This window comes from Pan troglodytes, chromosome 3, assembly GCF_028858775.2.
Source record: "Pan troglodytes isolate AG18354 chromosome 3, NHGRI_mPanTro3-v2.0_pri, whole genome shotgun sequence".
NCBI classification, from domain to species: Eukaryota; Metazoa; Chordata; class Mammalia; order Primates; family Hominidae; genus Pan; species Pan troglodytes.
This window is the reverse complement of record NC_072401.2, coordinates 112036989-112057567: the sequence shown is the minus strand read 5'-3', so window position 1 is coordinate 112057567 and position 20579 is coordinate 112036989. Positions and strand designations below refer to the sequence as shown.

The window sequence follows — 20579 nt, the reverse complement described above, 5'->3', positions numbered from 1 at the left end:
TTTCACCAACACAATAATATTTATTGGAGATCTATTATGTTTCAGGTACTTTCATAAACAGCTGCTCTACATTAGTCCAAGACACTAGATTTTCACACTGTTCCTAATTATAGATGAGATGATATCTTTAAAATAAAAGATGTTAAATATTAGTCTTTACAAAATGTAAACGTTATGAGTAAAGATTAGGTGCACCTTTCCATACCTTCTCCAGGTTTAACCTACCACTATTTGGATGTCTCTTTTGCTTTTATAAGTTTATCCCCCAAAAATGTAATGGAATTTCAAATATAAATTGCTTGAATGACTTGTTTCTAAAGACAATTTTGAGAAAGATGATTAAAAATAAACAAAAAATTTGAAACAAACTATAACTAAATAGCGTGACTTGCCTTGAAATTCTAGCTTTATTCATATAAGTTTGTGTCCCCACAAGAAGCAGACTCAAAACAAGTCAGCCTAAATCTATGTAAACAGATTTAGGTTAGGGAGATTGGTGATGTTAAGGGCATTAATTCCAGCTTTGGTTATTACTTTGAAACTTGGACAAACAGTGTTTGTCCAGTAATTTCTCATGTACTTTTTCCCCTCTTAGTCTTCCTGGGGGAAATGGTTACAATAGCCTAGAGCACTCCTCTGAAGAGATATCCACACTGGCAAAGGTACCAACTTTTCACTTTCGCAGTGGGTGGTCCGGCACAAAATTTCCCCAATGGCTGAGAATCTGAAGCCTGCCCAGGCCTCCCATAAACTTCAGTATTTAAACATTTTTATATGTAATTTAAGATGTGAACTATTAGAACTAACAGTAGGTAATTGGCTTTTTCCAGTTTTCCCATTAGAAAATATTAAGGAATTCCCAGCATATTCTGTTGTTAAGACGATGACACAGTCTGTGTCAAAAATTAAATTTCTTCCCACTCACTTAAAAAAAAGCAACATCTTATTTCCTTACTCTACTCTGCCATTTCTATCCTCTCTGTTATATCTAAGATTTTTCTTAATTGTTAAATACAAGTGCATATTTAAGATGTATCAAAATTAATAATATGTTTTTGTTTTCTAAATTGTTTAATAAAAAGTTGTTGAGCACTATTACAAGGCTCTGTGCTAGGCACAATAGAGGATAAGAAAATAATTATTTATTAAGGTAAGTGTTTTGGCAAAGTGCGGTGGCTCACACCTGTAATTCCAGCACTTGGGGAGGCTGAGGCAGGCGGATCGCTTGAGCCCAGGAGGTCAAGACCAACCTGGACAACATGGCAAAACCGAATCTCTACAAAAATTAGCAAGGCATGGTGCATTCCTTACTCTGGAGGCTGAGGTGGGAGGATCACATGAGCCTGGGATGTTAAGTCTTCAGTGAACTGTGATCACGCCATTGCACTCCAGCCTGGGCGACAGAGCAAAACACTGTCTCAAAAAAAAAAAAAAAGTGTTTTGTACCTAATTTATATCTCATTTAATTCTGACAACAAATCTATGAAATAGGCATTGTTATTCCCATTTTACCAATGAGGAACTTAAGGTACCAAGAGATTAATTAATTTGTCCAAGATCATTCAGTTAGTAATTGGTAAAATTGAATTTAAATCTGGGATCATTTGACCTCTAAAGGTTTTTCTCTTAACCACACTATACTGTGCTCCTACCCAGCACCCCCAAACCAATGTATAATACTTAGCCAACTCATTTCATGATGATTCCAACTCAGGAAGAACCACTTTTAAGTAAGGCAGATGTGTTAACTACTACGCATAGAATGATAACCTGTGCTCTCAGGATGCTTAAAATACACAAGAAGAGATAAATCGTGTAGGCAAATAACTGAAATTTATGTTAGAATTCAGTGAATACCTTAGGAGTGGTACAAAGTATGATAGACTTTCAGAAAGGATTGAGAATACTTCTAGCTGGGAGGATCAAAGCATCATGTTTGAGATTTCTTTTGATTTTGGCTTTGAAAGATGGGCAGGGTTTTATTTTTTATTTTTATTTTTTTTGAGATAGAGTCTCGCTCTGTCTCCCAGGCTGGAGTGCAGTGGCACCATCTAGGCTCACTGCAACCTCCGCCTCCTGGGTTCACGCCATTCTCCTGCCTCAGCCTCCCGAGTAGCTGGGACTACAGGCACCCGCCACCATGCCCAGCTAATTTTTGTATTTTTAGTAAAGACGGAGTTTCACCGTGTTAGCCAGGATGGTCGCGATCTCCTGACCTCTTGCTCTGCCTGCCTCGGTCTCCCAAAGTGCTGGGATTACAGGCATGAGCCACCATGCCCGGCCAGGCAGGGTTTTAATAAAAGCATCAGAAAATCATTTCAGGCAGAGTAAAAAGCATAGTAAAGACTTGATAATAGGCCTGGCACAGTGGTTCACTCCTATAATCCTAGCACTTTGGGAGGCTGAGGTGGAAAGATCACTTGAGCCCAGGAGTTTGAGACCAGCCTGGGAAATGTGGTGAAACTCCGTCTCTACAAAAAATACAAAAATTAGCTGGGTGTGTTGGCGTGCCTCTAATCCCAGCTACTCTGGAGACTGAGGTGAGAGGATCACTTGAGCCTGGGAGGCGGAGATTGCAGTGAACCGAGATCACAACAGTGCACTCCAGCCTGGGCAACAGAGTGAGACCCTGTCTCAAACAAAAAAAGAAGAAAAGAAAAAAAATGAAGACTTGATGGTAGATGTGGGATGAGTTTGGTGAATCAAGAATAATCCAGTGTGAAGTAATAGTGGAAGATAAGTCTGGAACGCTAAACTGTGACTAGAATGTGGCAGACATAGAAAACTAGGCTAAGAAGTTTAGAGTTTATTGTGTAGGCAGTGAGGAGATGGGATTTCCACTGGGGTTTCTGAGCAGTGAATAAATGGAAAGAGGCTGTGCTTTAGTGAGTTAATGGGGCAAGAATATGTGGCCAGATGAACTGCAACAAGAAGTAAACTAAAGGGTTTAAACTGGGATTATGGTAGAGAAAAAAAGAAGACAAAGCTGAGGAAGACCACCAAATAATGGATGAGAGGGTTTAGAGAAAGAACAAGTAACTTCAAGTTTTTGAATTTATGTGACTGACTGAATGTTATTAACAAAACTCAGAAATGCTATTTATTTGAAGAGGAGTTTCTTAAGTTGGATGAACAAGAAAGGGAATCACTCATGGCAAGGCAGCTATAAAGAAATAAAGTTTTGGAATTCCAGCATCAGGAAGCCCAGACGTTTGGTAAGGAATGAAACAATCAACATGTTCATCTAAGATTGACCTTACTGAGAGATCAAGAAATGACAATTATTAGGTTTGCAAGGCAGCCAGAAGCTTGCCTCAAACTTTTCATTTATTTGTCAACTTTATCAGGAAATCTACACCATTAGATAGTCTATTATAGATTAAGGTATTGACAACAAATGTTCCCTAAATTTTATTAGAATGTCCAACTTCTTCCTTATCAGAATTAGTCAAAGTTTGATTGTATAGTTGGAGATTTAAAAATACTCTCAATTTGGAACACTGGGGGCATTTTTAGGGTGCCAAGGGAAGGTTCCCTGGGGAAGGAGGAATTGGATACTGACATGGTTTGGCTGTGTCCCCACCCAGATCTCATCTTGAATTCCAACGTATTGTGGGAGGGACTTGGTAGGAGGTAACTGAATCATGGGGGCAATTCTTTCCAATGCTGTTCTCATGATAGTGAATAAGTCTTATGAGATCTGATAGTTTTAAAAAGAGGAGTTTCCCTGCACAAGCTCTTTCTCTCTTTGCCTGCTGCCATCCATGTAAGATGTGACTTGTTCCTCCTTACCTTCTGCCTTGATTGTGAGACCTCCCCAGCAACGTGGAACTGTAAGTCCATTAAACCTCCTTCTTTTGTAAATTACCCAGTGTTGGGTATGTCTGTATCAGCAGTGTGAAAACTGACTAATACAGATATCAAGAGACTTCAGGGCATAATCTGTCAATAACTGATTAACAAGTTCATCAATTAAGAAATATTTGTTAATGATCTACTGGAAATAAGGCACCTTGCTAAATCTAAGGGGAGAAAACAACAACATTGTCTCTATTCTTGATGACTTTATCCTACCTCATAATTTTGCCAGAGGCTAGTATTTTGTGTACAACTCTAGCAATTCGATTATAAGTTTCAGTTTTCCAAATTAGAAAATTTAGAACTTATAATCTTTAGTACTCACTTCTTAAGGTTTTTGTCAGTATAATTAATCCAGTCTTTAAAAAAATATATTAGAGTTCCTGGTGAACCTGGAGTTGCCCACTGCTTAGTATACTATATTATCATAGTGCATGGGGGAACTGGACTCCTATTTATATCTAACAAAAAAAAGTGAATTTAGTGTGTGTGTCATTTCTATAATAATACAGGTAAAGATATATGTACTTATTTTATGAACTTTGTAAGTGTATGTAGGCCTGGAGACACAAGTGTTTAGCAACATTTTTATTAATGAGTTGGATTTCAAAAATTTTATAACTTAGCATGCTTAATAATTCAAAGCTCAAGAGTGTTGTTGATATGACAGAAGTAAAATTCAAAAAAATCTGAAGAGGTTGAAATACAGAACTAAAACTACAATAAAAACTTAATGATACATAGGGGTACAGTTTAGGTTTCAAAAAATCAATTAATACCTAAAGGGATGAAGCATCTCAAAATTAAATTATTAGAGACTTCAGTGAATATGGTAGCCAGCCTCCACAATGGCCTCAATGATTCCAGGCTCCTATAATTAACGTTCTCCTGCAATGTCATGCCCCACCCCCGCTTCAATGAATGAAGTTTCCCTATGTAGCTAATAGAATATTGTGGAAATAACGATGTGTGCCATTCAAGGATAGCACATAAAATATACAGCAACTTTTGCCTTGCTTTCTTTTTGATCACTGTCTCTGGAGGTAGCTGCCATGTTATGAGGACACACAGACAGCCCTAAGGAGATGTCCATGTGGTAAGGAACTGAGGCTGTCTGTCAACAGCCAGCATGAACTTAATAGCCATGTGAGGGAGCATCTTGGAAGCAGAATTTACAGCCATGGTCAAATTTTTTGATGCTGCAATTTCAGCCAATATCTTGAATTCAACCTCATGAGACACCCTGAACCATTTAGCTAAGCAGCTGTCAAATTCAGGAATGAGATAATAAGTCATTATTGTTGTTTTGAGTCATCAAGTTTTGTGGTTATTTGCTACACATGAATAGATAACTAATATATTTGGAAGTGAGTTGCTGCCATTTTAACACATTTTAAGTATATAGGAGATGCACTGGAATTAGGCAATGGCAGAAACTGAAAGATGTTGAAGAGAGTGTTAGTGGAAGCTGAAAATGTCTTCAATAGACTATTATTAATAAGCCTGACATCTCTGAGGAGGCTTCTGCTGAGGAAAACATTATCAGAAACTGGAGGAAAAGGGGATAGTTTTAATATAGTGGCAGAAAGTTAAGCAATACAATTACCTGCAATACTGTGGAACTGGAAATTGTATCTAATAAAATGGATGATCTAGGTAAAAAACTTCCAGTCAGAGTTTGGAAGGTGCTGCTTGGTTTCTTCTTGTTGTTTATAGTAAAATGTGACAAAGAAGAAAATAAGCTAAAGGACAGATTGTCAAACCAAAAGAAGCTGAGACTTGTTGGCCTTGAAAATTGCTAGCCTCTCAAGATGGGAAACAATGCTAAAATAAAGAAATGGCTTCTGGACAAAGACCAAACTTAGACATTGCCAGATGTCAGACAACCATGGTGTAAAAATGAAGCTGAGGATGTGGTTATAAAATCCTTTGCTAAGACCTTAGAAATATCTAAGGTTGTACTTCAGAGAACCATCAAGTCACATTAGAGCTTCAGAGAAGCTTAAGAATAATCTCACCACAGGCTTTAAGTAGAGCAGAGCTTATCTCAAACAGATTTGCAGGTGTGGCTTTTGTATAATGGAATTAACTCCAGTAAGATTCACAGGAGACTCACAAAGTTTTTCAGAGTCTTTAACTGTTAGAAACATCAACAGTTTGGACTGAAGAGAACAAAAGAAAAGAGGCTTTTGTACCTCCAAATTCCTACAGGCAGGAACCAGACTAGGAAAAATATACAGCTGCAAATCTAGGCTACTTTTCATGGAAAAATAAGTTGGCTCTGAAGGTAAAACCAAAACTTCAAAGGTCTAAGCCAAAGTCATAGAAAATCATTCCCAAGAAGCAGTAGGAATGAGTACTAGTGAAAAGCATTCAATATTTGCCTAGATAGATTTCAAAATTGCTATGGATCTGTGACTCTTATATGCCTTTTGTTTTCCACACTTTGAACGGGAGTGTCTATAGTGGTTATCTTATTTATGTCCCATCATTGTATGTTGGGTGTGTATGTGGGTAAAGAAGAGCATACTTTTTAGCTCTTTAGTTCACAGATCTTCAGATCAAGGAATTTTACTCAAGGAGCTATACTCGAGGAACCACACTCAAAAAGCCTTATTCATATCTAAGTCTGTTTGGGACAGCAAGATTGTAGGATTTGAGATGATGCTGTAATGGAACAAGATTTTTTTTTCATCATGCATCTTACATTTTATTTTATTTTATTTTTATTTTTATTTTATTTTATTTGATTATTATTATACTTTAAGTTTTAAGGTACATGTGCACAATGGGCAGGTTAGTTACATATGTATACATGTGCCATGCTGGTGTGCTGCACCCATTAACTCGTCATTCAGCATTAGGTATATCTCCTAAAGCTATCCCTCCCCCCTCCCCCCACCCCACAACGGTCCCCAGAGTGTGATGTTCCCCTTCCTGTGTCCATGTGTTCTCACTGTGGAACGAGATTTTTGATGGCCTTGAGAATATGTAAGTATTCTTTGCATGTGGGATGGAGGTTAGTCATTGAGGGATAGAGGTTAGACTCTAGTGCCAGCCTCCAAGATGACCTCCAAATAATCCCTGCTTTCTGATACTCAAGCTACTGTGTAGCCGCCTCCCATACTGAATAGAGCTGACCTGTGCACCAATGGTGTATTTTGTTAATGACAATGTGTGATTTCAAAGGCTAGCACATAGATATTGTGGCTTGGAACTCTCACTTTCTCTCTGTCTCAGATCACTCATTCTGGGAGAAGACAACCGTCATATCATGTCATGAAGATACTCATGCAGTCCTATGGAGAATTTCATTGGTAAGAAACTGAGCTAGAATGAACTTGACAGCCTTGTGAGAGAGCCATCTTAGAAGCAGACCTTCAGCCTCAGACAGCTTTCAGAGGATTGTAGCCCCAGCTGAAACGTCAACCACAATCTCATGAGAGACACTGAACCAGAATCACCCAGCCAAGCTGTTCCCAAATTCCTGAGCCATAGAAACTGTGTGAGATAATAAATGTTTATTGTTGTTCTCAGCCACTACATTTCTAAATTATTTTTTATTTATTTTTAGACATAAGGTCTCACTATGTTGCCCAAGCTGGGGTGCAGTGGCTATTCACAGGCACGATTGTAGCAGACTACAGCCTTGAACTCCTGGGCTCAAGTGATCCTCCCACATCAGCCTCCCAAATAGCTGTGACTACAGACATGCACCATGACACCGGGCTAAGTTATGGGGTAATTTGTTATGCAGCAATCTCAACATGAGGCAATGGTAAGACTGTTTAAAAATGTTATGTGTTTTTTGGCTACATCAATTGAATAAAGGTTTCATATCATCTATTAATAATCCACTTCTAGACTTACACTAACGTAGGATATTGTTTATAGCTTGAGTCGTATAGTATGACAGACATTGGTAAAGATATTGAGAGTACTAAAGTACTATCAAGATAGTGAAAACAACAAAATATAACATGAGGAGTGCTTCAGTCAACTGGTGATGTTTAACCTTGAGTAGACTAAGGAATTACATGGTATCTATACATGTATGTAAAGCAGTAGTGCAGGGAAGAAATAATAGATATATTCTGCATATCCTGTGTTTCTTCAAAGGGGAGAAAAATAACAAAAGGCTAAATGTTGTAGAATGGTAGATCTCAACAAAATATATGGAAGCATTTTTTGATGCTTCAAATTCTTTAACAAAATAATGACTTCCACATTGGAAAAGTTGAAACATAGTCAGGATTACCACCTATGAAAAAGGTAGTTCAGAAAAATCCTAGACTGGAATGTTGAATAAACTATACAAAATGGCCATGAGGCTGCTTTCCCATTTGATCTAAGATACACTTAGTTTTCTGCAATAAACCAGCAAATTTAGAGGCACTCCCTTACCCAAAGCTCCAAAGTACTTAGAATACCATCTTAGGTGACACAGTAAACTTTCTGCAGATCCATGGAATGTTATTTAAGTGTTTTCCCAGTTAACACCAGGATCTAGATATGAAGTAGAAAGACCGAAAGACCACTACAGAGGAAGATACCTCTCATTAGTATTTGGTCTAAAGACTTTTTTTCAAGGCTTCTCCAGGATAAATGTATTTCTTGAAGCTAAGATTCAGATTCAGCTTTGGCTTCATTTTAAAGTAAAAACACTCTGGGTTAGAATGATTTCTAAAATCTAAAGCTAACTTGCATATCACATAGTACAAAGAAGATAAGCACAAATCATTTACTGAGAATCATTTATTTAATACTGTTTGAGGCTTATCAGGAGGGTCCATTATACGCCATACATGTGTTAAACTTTCAGTCAGTAAACCAAAATTACACAATTCTTCTTCTTCTTTTTCTTCTTCTTCTTCTTCTTCGTCTTCGTCTTTGTCTTCCTCTTCCTCTTCCTCTTCCCCTTCTTGTCTTGCTCTGTCACCCAGGCTGGAGTGCAGTGGCACAATCATGGCTCACTGCAGCCTTGAACTCTTGGGCACAAGCGATCCTCCCACCTTAGCCTCCTGAGTGGCTGGGCTACAAGCACATGCCACCACACCAGCTAATTTTTAATTTTTTGCAGAGATGAGGTCACTACATTGCTCAGGCTTGTCTTGAATTTCTAAGCTGAAGATATCCTCCTGCCTCGGCCTTCCAAAGTGTTGGGATTACAGGCATAAACCACCATTCCTGACAGGATTTTTTTTTTTTTTTGAGACAGGGTTTCTCTCTGTCACCCATGCTGGAGTGCAGTGGCACAATCTCGGTTCACTGCAACCTCCACCTCCTAGATTCAAGCCAAACTCCTGCCTCAGCCTATAGCTGGGACTACAGGCATCAGGTATGCGCCACCATGCCCAGTTAATTTTTTTTTTTTGAGACAGAGTCTTGCTCTGTCTCCCAGGCTGGAGTGCAGTGGCGCCATCTCGGCTCACTGCAACCTCCACCTCCTGGGTTCACGCCATTCTCCTGCCTCAGCCTCCCGAGTAGCTGGGACTACAGGCGCCGGCCACCACGCCCGGCTAATTTTTTGTATTTTTAGTAGAGACAGGGTTTCACTGTGTTAGCCAGGATGATCTCGATCTCCTGACCTCGTGATCTGCCCACCTCGACTTCCCAAAGTGCTGGGATTACAGGCATGAGCCACGGCACCTGGCGAATTTTTTTAAATTTTATTTATTTATTTATTTTTTGAGACAGCGTTTTACCACGTTGCCCAGGCTGGTCTCGAACTCCTGAGCACAAGGAATTTGCCGGCCTCAGCCTCCCAAAATACTGGGATTACAGATGTGAGCCACCGCACTCAGCCCCTGGCAGGATGTTAAATTCTTAATTTTCTATGTAATACTCACAATTTTGGGTCCCTTAAAAGACAGTTGTTTTTTATTTTTTCTTGAATAATAAAAAGAATGAGAGAAGATGAGTTCATGCCCTAATTCTTAAAAAACAACTTAGAAATTATTGTAGGGATAATATAAGAACAGCAATATATCTGCAATACTCTTTATTAGATAATTGAATTAGTCCTTTCTCATACTGCTATAAAGAACTACCTGAGACTGGGTAATTTATGAAAAAAAGAGGTTTAATTGACTCACAGTTCTACAGGCTTAACAGGAAGTATGACTAGGAGACCTCAGGAAACCTACAATCATGGCAGAAAATGAAGGGGAGGCAAGCACATCTTACCATGGCAGAGCAGGAGGAAGAGAGTGATCAGGGAGGTGCTACACACTTTCAAAGAACCAGATTTCCTGAGAACTTCATCACAAGAACAGCAAGGGGGAAGTCCACCCCTATGATTCTATCACCTCCCACCCGGCCCTTCCTTCAACATGTGGGAATTACAATTAGACATGAAATTTGGGTGGGGACACAGAACCAAAGCATATCAATAATTTTGCCTAATGTAATAATATTTCCTTAAATAGAAATGTGGAAAATAAAGCCATAGTCTTTTACCAGTTGTCTTTGAAATTAAGAATCTTCTTAGTTTTACCACATAGAAAATGGGTTTAACATTTATGTAGAACATATATAAACGTTATACAAACATTTATGTGTTATCTATTGTGCATTGAAGATGAAGAGCCTGGTAATTGTAAAATATTTTGTTAATAGTTTCATTTTTCAAAGTAATTAAGACATTAATCATATTTTCAGTAGAATAACTTATATGAAAATGCTGACTTTAAGTCCGAAGTAAACTTTTTTTGACATTATAGAGCCCCAGTGTTCTGAGCTCTTCCCCCAAGAGCCTGGCCCATATAAAAGCCCATTCTTCCATTGCTGTCTTGAAAAAAATCTTATGTTCAGGACTTTTTCTTATCATTGCTCCTTCAGGCTAAGCCTTATTTGTCCATCAGCTTTCTTTTTGTTTTATCTTACTAATATAGATTAAGTAAAAAAAAAATAAAGCAAAATATGCATAAAAACATTCATGTATTATGTATAATTGCCTTTCAAAACCTTAGTTACTATGCTAAGGTGTTTAGATTCTAGCTCAAAGTTTTTAAATTATTTGCTTTATAACTGAAAGGGAAAGTCTGTTTTTTTCACTTCTTATAAAGTACCTTCCTAGCCTATGAGCCTTTACCAGTCCCTGGGATCCACTGGGATTAACATTTATAAACTGCAAATACACAAAAAGCCAAGGGCCAAGGATTTCCAAATAGGTATAAATACGTTTTCCTTGCGATGGTAAAATGAGGTAATACAAATCATCATTAAGGAGAATGGAGAACTCTCATTTTCAATGTATACTGCAATTAAATTAAGTTTCTCTAAAAACTCAATTGGTCTGAGTTCAGAATCTAAAATGCATAAGAAAGTAGATTTCTGATAATGATAGGAGGATCCCACTTTTCATGTTGGGTGGCTATGTATAACTCAATGTTAAATATTAAAATACTAAAAAATTTAATGTATTTAGTTCCCTTTTTTGAAAGGGCTAGGGCTTCTAACTTCTAAAGCCACTTTAACATTATGTTTGTAGATTTAGTTTTAAGAATATTATAGCATAAACTAAGTAAAATGTTGCCAGAATGTTTTTCAATATGGAGTAAAATTTTTATTGATATGTACTTATTTTCTATAATGGGAACTAAACTCACATAATTTTAAAAGAAGATAAATTTTAAAGTATAAAATGAATGGATTTCTGTTTTCTCAACTGTCTCCATAAATTACATGCCAATATGAAAATCTCTCATTATTATAAGTACGTAGAACATTTATGAAATCCAATGTTCCTTTTCTTTGTCATAGTTTAAAGTTAGTTTTCACAGTACTTCACTTAAAAGAAAATTAATTCATCTCTGCTGTGTAATCCTTAGCCCTAATATATTTCAGTCATGGTTTTCCCTTTGTGGCTCTGATATTTACATTTTAATTCACAGCACAAAAATATGTGAAATGACACTATCAGTGCAACAAACGATATGCATTTCAATATTTTGGAATATAACTTCACAGAAACCTTGATACATTATTATATTTCACAAAAGCCTATGGTTAACTCAGTCTGTTATAACACTGTGGGACTATAAAATATTTTAGATGATATAATGAGGAAAGAAGATAGATTTAAGTGGAATACACTATTACCAGGGATTCATCAGTTACCTGCTCTCTTTCTGCCTTCCTAGGTAAAATCAAGATCAAAACCATCAATACAGTAGCACAAGTATTCAGATTGCATTTTTTTTGTTTTTGAGAAGGGTTTTAGGGAAACGTTTGGGAAATGCAGTCTGAAGAACATCTAACCCATAGACATACAAACGAATAGCAGTAAATAGTTGGAACAAACGGAATTGACAATTTATATTCTGAACGTGTCTCATATGCTGGAAGACTAAAACTTTCTTTAACCTCTGAGCCCTTGTCATGGTTTCTCAGTAATTAAAAAAGGAGAAAAGCTACTCCTTTCAGTAAAGGACTTGAGGAAGCTTTTAAAAACATAGGTTTTTAAAAACATAAATGGAATTAATTAATTAGAAAACAATTATATTTTATAAGGATCATTAAATTGTGAGCCTAGATGGATCTTTACTTATCTTTGTATCCTCAGACCCTAAAAGTATCCATCATTAGGTAGAAATTCACTAAATATGTATTGAATGAATTACTTTTAAAATAAAATAATACCATAATTTTTGAAAATTTAGCTTCTTTTGTATTTTTAGATTTGGCATTAATTCAATGATAATAACTCAAATTTTACTTTATTTTCAAAGGCCAAATCTATATCATTAAACATTAACATTTAACATGTAATCAAAACAATATAATTAGTCATACTTGTAACAATATTATTAATTGTATTAATTCCATATTAATTTTTACTTAAAAACATTTTCCTGGCAAAAACAAGAGTATGAAACATATCAAATAGGATGGAAATCTAAGTGAACTGTTGAGGTTGTCATAAATAGCTAGTAATAGAAATGTATAGCAGAAATGTGACTAGGCCTGAACATCTATCACTTAATTGGTTTACTAGAATAAGTATCTTTATTCAATTGAGTCTGGAGTTTATTTGCATTTATGACCAGATGCTTGGAAACTAACTATTATTGCTGTGATTGTTGTTGAACTTTTAATGAATTACATGCTGCACCAATTTTAGCGGACCGTAATTTCTTCTCTAAAAGTACAAATGTGTGAAAATTACAGCAAAATGGAAATGCTGACAGATGTTCAGCTAAAGTATCACTACCTTGGACTTATTCCATATTGTTTTCAAGCCCTGTTTTTCTCCTCAGATAGTTTAAGAAAACCTCTAAACAACTCTTGAAATGACAATACATCTTCAATGAGATCTCTCATGAATTCTGCACATTTTAATTCTCAAATTATGTTAAATGTCTAGATCCACTCTAGGATGACTAAATATATACAACTAAGTAATACAATTTACTAAAAAGATTTGCTCTCTCTAGTGAAGTCACAATATTATTTCATTTCCTGGCACTCCTGTACTGAGTAATTTAATAAATGATATAAATGATGATGACTATTATGTTGATGATAGCGGTCTGGCCTACTTTTGTGATATTAAATTTTAATGTTTTCTGTGCTTGAAAACAGGAAAGTTAATAATGATTGATTACAGCTGCTTACTGGATATTTTAGAACATTACATTTAAAAACTCTGTGTTGAAAAAATAATTTATTTCTAAAACTCTTGAGATTATTTCTGAAACACTATTGGTACTATGTGATGTTGAGGGCTATGACAAAGTTGACATTAGCAGAGTAAAGAGGGGAATTAATGCAATTGTCCTAATAATTAAAAGTGTTCTGGGGAAAGTAAGTTTAACTGGAAATCTAATTTTAGCCATAATGCCTATCTTTGCTCTGGTTACCATATACCTAAGAAAAATTAGACATTATCAATCTTATTCCTCTCTACTAGTCAGAAATATTGTGCAACTAATCATACAGAGGTAAGATATTTGAAATTATTGGACTTGTATTTAAATTGCTGTTACAACACCTGAATATAAATCAAAATAGTGGGGCTGCTGTAAAAGGACAAGTATTATTTAATTCTCAATTTGTTAATGCAGATCTGGCCTTACTTCATTTTAAATCACAGGAAAGAGAAATTAAAATGGAAAAGTTATCCAGGTGATTACATTTATACAAGTGATTAACTTAAATGTGACAATAATAATAAAGAAGAACAAAACAAAATCAGTGAGGAGATTCACTTTTCCTTCCAAGTAGGACCGCATTTTCTGGGGAATTTGAATTACCTGGATAATTATTTCTGTACTCCACCACTTTGTCTGAAAAGGCAAAGCATTTTTACAATAATGATTACATTCAACATGCAGATAGCCCGGGTTACCAGTCCCATCAAGTTACTGTTTTCCTGTATCAATAATAATAGAGTAATTCCACCAAATTTTATGTAGTTTTCGCCTTCCAAGTGCTTAGCAAATATTAATTCATCATTGTAGCATTCCTATGAGGAGGTAAGAATTTTTAATAAAAAAATATAATCTAGATTAATTTACTTGAAAGCACACGTGTAAGAGAAGCAGAGAAGCTCTAAAAAAATTAAATGATTATATAAGGATATGAAAGAAGGCAATATTATTTTATGGTTCATTCTCTCTCCAAGTAATTTGAAGAGAAGCTCTTGGGAGTAACAGGCCCGTCAAGGTTTAAAAAGATTTTGTCTACAGTCTCGTCTTTCAAGTGAAGGAACAATTAGCAATATTTCCATGGAGACGTGACCAAGTCCCAGGCCAAGAACAACCCTCGCCCCAGGCACCCAGCCCAGGCCCTTCCTGGGGTTCACTGGACCCCGCCAAGAGCAGAAGCCTCGTGTCCCGCACGCTGGGCACCCGCATGAGGCTGCCTGTGGCTGCCCCGCAAGGTCCTAGAGGCAGAAATCTCGGTCGGCGGAACCCAGTTCGATGCTGTCAAGGCTTCCAATCTCCTCCACACCTTCCCGGAGGCCTCCTCCTTTCCCTCCAAGGCCAAGTGCGCCATTTATTTTGAGAAGCCTGAGGCTTCGTCCTCGTCCTGAGGACCTTTCCGCGCACATCTCTTGCTCCTGCATCCTAGAGGGAACGGCGCTCTGACCTGGAGGAGGCACTAGCCCGACGCTGGACGCACGCAATCCTGAGAACAGGCGGGCTGGGAGCACTGGTGGGCCAGGGCTGCGGCGTCCCGGGCAGGGTCGGGCCGGGCCTCGCCTTCGCTGCGTTCCCAAGCGGGGCCCTAGAGGAAGGGGCGGAGAGGGTGATCCTCTGAGGCTCCTGAGGACCGGGAAGGGTGTCCACACCCAGGAAAGGGAGGCTATTGTTTTGGCCTTTTACTATTCCACGCTTTCTCCAAAAGCCTGGTTAAAAGTCAAGGGAAGGGCCGGGTGCGGTAGGTCACGCCTGTAATCCCAGCACTTTGGGAGGCCAAGGTGGGCGGATCACGAGGTCAGGAGATCGAGACTATCCTGGCTAACACGGTGAGACCCCCATCTCTACTAAAAATACAAAAAATTAGCAGGGCGTGGTGGCGGGCGCCTGTAGTCCCAGCTACTCGGGAGTCTGAGGCAGGAGAATGGCGTGAACCCGGGAGGCGGAGGTTGCAGTGAGCCGAGATGGCGCCACTGCACTCCAGCCTGGCGACAGAGAGACACTCGTCAAAACAAACAAACAAAAAAGTCCAGGGAAGTGGTTGGTGGTAGGTAAAGTTCCTTGGTCTCTCTGATGGGGTGACTTCTATCCACCCTGAGTCACCCGTTTGTGTCCCAGCTTTCAGCAATTTCCCCCCAGCTCCCTGGTACTGTCCGTTGTGAAAATTTGAAACGAAAAAAAAAAATCTGCCCTTGGGTGTTCCTAAAACTTTCTGATTGTTTCTCTGGATAGTGGACAGCTGCCATGATAGGCAATCCTCACACCGTATCACGGCGTGTTGAGTTTATCCCAAGATAACAGCATCTTTGTAGCAATAACTGATGAGGAAGAACATTTTATTTATTCATTTATTTTTAATTTCATAAGTGATGAGAAACCAAGGGTTTGGATGATAGAGTTCAGAGGAAGGAGAAACGCAGGTGTGTAAAACGAGACATTCGGCATATTCAGTGTTGGAGAAAGGCGCTCCTTTTGGAAAGATGAAGTTCAGGGAAATTCATTGTTTCTCAGGTATTTCTGTTTTCCTTAGGATATTTCTAATTTTGATCACCCTCATTTAAGGAGACAGAAAAAGCTAAGTGAGAACTGGACTTCAGTTCATCAAATCTGTCTTCATTTAGGCTTCAGTCAATCCTTTGTTCTTTGAAAAAAAATCCTCCCCCACCACATCCTACCCCACCATGATATTATAATAGTCCAGCTAAACTACGTATAAAAAAGAATATAAATAAAATATAAGTATTAAGAACACCCAAAGCCGGGTGAAATTATTCATACTTGCAAAAGTTGATGAGCTAATTTGGCTCTGAGCTTGCCTAGAGCAGGCAGTAAAAAATAGAAGGCATTTTGGTTTCTGCAAGGCTACTTTGTAAAATCTTTGATCTGCCACTAGAGGCTGCTCTTAATTCTTAATATGTCAGGACTAATCCAGTGAGTTTTTTTTTCCTCACAGCCAGTAAGGAACTGGAGATTACTTTAGAAGCTGCATTTCTTTGCTGTTATTTGATGTCTTTTTCCCGCGAACCGTTCTTTTTCCCTCCCTCTCTCTTCCCTCCCTTCCTTCCTTCCCTCCTTCCTTCCTTCTTTCTTTCTTTCTTGGGGGAGGCAGAATGGCACTACGTCAGTTCTGTTTGATTTTGGCTTGCATCCAAATAGAAAATAAAGACACTCTTAGTTTGGGCTTACGCTTTTGTATTTCAGCACAGTACATAGGCTTACGGTGTTTTTGGTTGCTGTTACTAAATTTTCCTTTTTGCAATTTGAAAGAAAATTCATCTTTTATTAAGGCACAGTTTATGACCAAAATGCATTGTTTCTATCGCTTTTCTTATTAACTATTATAGTGAATTAAATGGTTGTTCTCTTTGCCATTCCCTTTTTAATAAAATAAGGGATATTCAGAAAGGACTTTTTAAATAGGCAAGATATAATTAGATCTTAAGCAAATACAGGATGAGTACAAGGTGAAGTTTTATGAAATGTTCCAGTAGTGTATAGAGCTTTATTTCTTATCAAACGCATATTGCATTAAAAAGTATTTGGATTTCTGACAAGTGATACCCACGCCTTAAGTGTCAGATGGCAAAGTATTAATCTGCAACATGAGACTTCAAATAAACATTTAGCCTTCTACATAATATACAAGACCTGCCGTGATGGTTAATATGAGTGTCAACTTGATCGGATTGAAGAATGCAAAATATTGATCCTGGGTGTCTCTGTGAGGGTGTTGCCAAAGCAGATTAACATTTGAGACAGTGGGCTGGGCAGACCCACCCTTAATCTGGGTGGGCGCCATCTAATCAGCTGCCAGCACTTCCAGAATATAAAGCAGGCAGAAAAACGTGAAAAGGCTAGACTGGCTTAATTAACCTCCTAGCCTTACATCTTTCTCTCATGCTGGATGCTTCCTGCCCTGGAACATCAGACTCCAGGTTCTTCAGCTTTTGGGACTCGGACTGGCTACCTTGGCCTATTGTGGGACCTTGTGATCGTGTGAGTTAATACTACCTAATAAACTCTCAAATATATATATGTATATATATCTCCTATTAGTTCTTTCCCTCTAGAGAACCGTGACTAATACACCTGGCTTTTTTGACTCCCACATCTCATTGTAACTTGCAAAGGGGATGGATTCTAACATTTATTGAACTTCTGCTATGTGCCAGTTACTCTGCTAGGTGTTTTATGTACCACTATCTCATTTATTCTTTATGACAGCTTTACGAAGCAGATATTATCACTTTTTTTAAAATCAGGAAATAAGCTTAAAAGTAACTCGTGGCTGGGAGTGGTGGCTCACACCTGTAATCCCAGCACTTTGGGAGGCTGAGGTGAGTGAATCACCTGAAGTCAGGGGTTTGAGACCAGCCTGATCAACATGGTGAAACCCCGTCTCTACTAAAAATACAAAAAAATATATATATATATATACAGGTGTGGTGGCGGGCGCCTGTAATCCCAGCTATTCGGGAGACTGAGGCAGGAGAATTGCTTGAACCCAGGAGGCGGAGGTTGCAGTGAGCCGAGATCACACCATTGAACTCCAGCCTGGGCAACAACAGCAAAACTCCATCTCAAAAAAAAAAAAAAAGGAACTCATTCAGAATTCAACAGCGACCAAGGAGTGAAGCTGAGAGCAGATCTGATTTGGGTGATGCCAAAGCTCACCTTCTATTTAATTCATCACACTATAAGTTTAGCAAGGACAGGCCAGGTGTGGTGGATCATGCCTGTAATCCCAGGATTTTGAGAGGCCAAGGCGGGCAGATCATGGGGTCAGGATATCGAGACCATCCTGGCTAACACAGTGAAACCCCATCTCTACTAAAAATACAAAAAATTAGCTGGACATGTTGGCACATGCCTGTAGTCCCAGCTACTCAGGAGGCTGAGGCAGGAGGATCGCTTGAACCAGGGAGGCGGATGTTGCAATGAGCCAAGATGGTGCCACTGCACTCCAGCCCTGGCAACAGAGTGAGACTCTGTCTCAAAAAAAAAAAAAAAGAAGAAGTTTAGCAAGGACAAAAGTATTATTAAGGAATCATCCATACATTTGATAGTTATTGAATTTTATTTTTATTAGCTAAAGTCTATACTTCATTCAGATTACCTTGGGTTTTATCTAATATCCTTTTTCTGTTCGAGGATCCCAACCATGACACCACATTACATTTAGTTGTTTTAGGGCTCCCTGGGTTCCTCTTGGTTGAAACAGTTTCTCACACTTTCACTTTTTTTTTTTTAATGATCTTGACAGTTTTGAGTAGTGGTCAGACATTTTGTAGAATGTTTCTCAATTGTGATTTGTCTGATATTTTTCTCATGATTAGTCTAGGGTTATGGGTTTGTGGAGGATGGCCACAGAAGTAAAGTGCCATCTTCATTATACCATATCAAGGGTACACGTCAATATGCTTTGTCACTGTTAATGTTGATCTGGAACACCTGGCTGTGGTATTGTTTCTCAAGTTCTCCACTTTACTGTCATTTTGTGTAGAGATTACATGTCCCTTTTTTGTCCAGGCTGGTCTCGAACCCCTGAGCTCAGGTGATCCTCCCTCATTGGCCTCCCAAAGTGCTGGGATTATAGGCATGAACCACTGCACCTGGCCCAGATATCTTCCCCCCGCCACTCCCTTTTTTTTACTGTATTTTTTTGGAGGAAGTCACTCTGCGCAGTCTGCTTTTATTTATTTATATATTTATTTTATATATATTTTTTGAGACGGAGTCTTGCTCTGTCGCCCAGGCTGGAGTGCAGTGGTGCAATCTCGGCTCACTGCAAGCTCTGCCTCCCGGGTTCACGCCATTCTCCTGCCTCAGCCTCCCGAATAGCTGGGACTACAGGCGCCTGCCACCACGCCCTGCTAATTTTTTGTATTTTTAGTAGAGACGGGGTTTCACCGTGTTAGTCAGGATGGTCGCGATCTCCTGACCTCGTGATCCGCCCGCCTCCGCATCCCAAAGTGCTGGGATTACAGGCGTGAGCCACCGCGCCGGCCCACAGTCTGCTTTTAAGGAAGGGATAGCTATGCCTTACTTCCTTGAGGCAGAAGCAACTACATCACTTATTTGGACTTCTGCATAGGAGATTGTGTCTCCCATTTATTGATTTATACATTTATTTATATCACTATGGACTCATGGATATTTATTTTATACTTTGGGTTATAATTCAATACTATGTTATTTATTTTCTTGCCCCAGTTGGTCCAGCTTTGGCCACTGGGAGCTCTTTCAGTTGGCTTCTGTGTCCCTCTGACATACTCCAATCATAAAGTTTTTTTATTTTGCTTTGTTTGGTTTTTGAGCACTTCCTTGCTTTCTGATGCTATAAGATGCTACTGGCTCATCTTGTATATTTCCTGCCCCAGTCCTAGAATGAGCCATTTCTCCAAGGAACCCTGGTTTCTTTTATGGGAGAATGGTGCTAAATGTGCTCCATACTACTGTGTCATTGCTTCTAGTGTTCATCAACTGACAGAGCAAGGAAAAACGTGTATATACTGACCCCTATATATACACATAGCTATAAATATCTCTATATGTGACCATTTGTTTCTACATTAAGCTAAGCATGAGTTAATACTGATGCCTTAAACTCTAATCCATTACCACATGGCTCATTCTAGCCTCCTTCCCTTGCTTGTCTGTAACCTCTCACTCCGGTAGTGTGAAACCTGGGTCCTGCCATCTTCTATTTGTGTAATTGTTCAATTCCACCATATATGTAGAGCAGATCAGAATTGTTAATCAATATTCCCATGGAAAATAACAGTCAACTAAAGTACAGTGCTTATGTATAGTTTCTTTTGCACTCAATCTTGCAAATTTCATTCATTTTCATAGTTACAGAGGTCAGCACTTTTTCCCCAACCCCTTTAAATGAGGTTAAATGTACTTGTAATACAGTTAGTTTTGGTTACTTTTTGTATTTGATCTGGGACCCCCCCTAAAGCCCCTAAATGACTTTTTTTATTTGCACATATTAAGGTTTTTTCCTGTGCTGTATATTCTCTAGGTTTTGACAAATGCCTAATGCCATGTATCCACCATCACAATATCATCCAG

The 20579-nt window shown here is 38.5% G+C and overlaps 1 long non-coding RNA gene across 3 annotated transcripts in view; it reads left to right on the top strand.

Moving 5' to 3' along the window:
* The window catches only part of LOC104006168 (uncharacterized), a 30950-nt gene extending 13114 nt beyond the window's left edge, over window positions 1–17836 (top strand). Inside the window, exons 3-5 of one of the 3 annotated variants that reach the window (XR_008547593.1) lie at window positions 7099–7175; window positions 7433–7636; window positions 9956–17836. This is a non-coding gene — a long non-coding RNA (uncharacterized LOC104006168). Of the gene's footprint in view, window positions 1–7098; window positions 7395–7432 lie in introns of those variants that run through there. The other 2 variants (XR_001717085.2, XR_679760.3) reach the window with 2 other exon arrangements.
* The last annotated feature ends 2743 nt before the right edge of the window (window positions 17837–20579 follow it).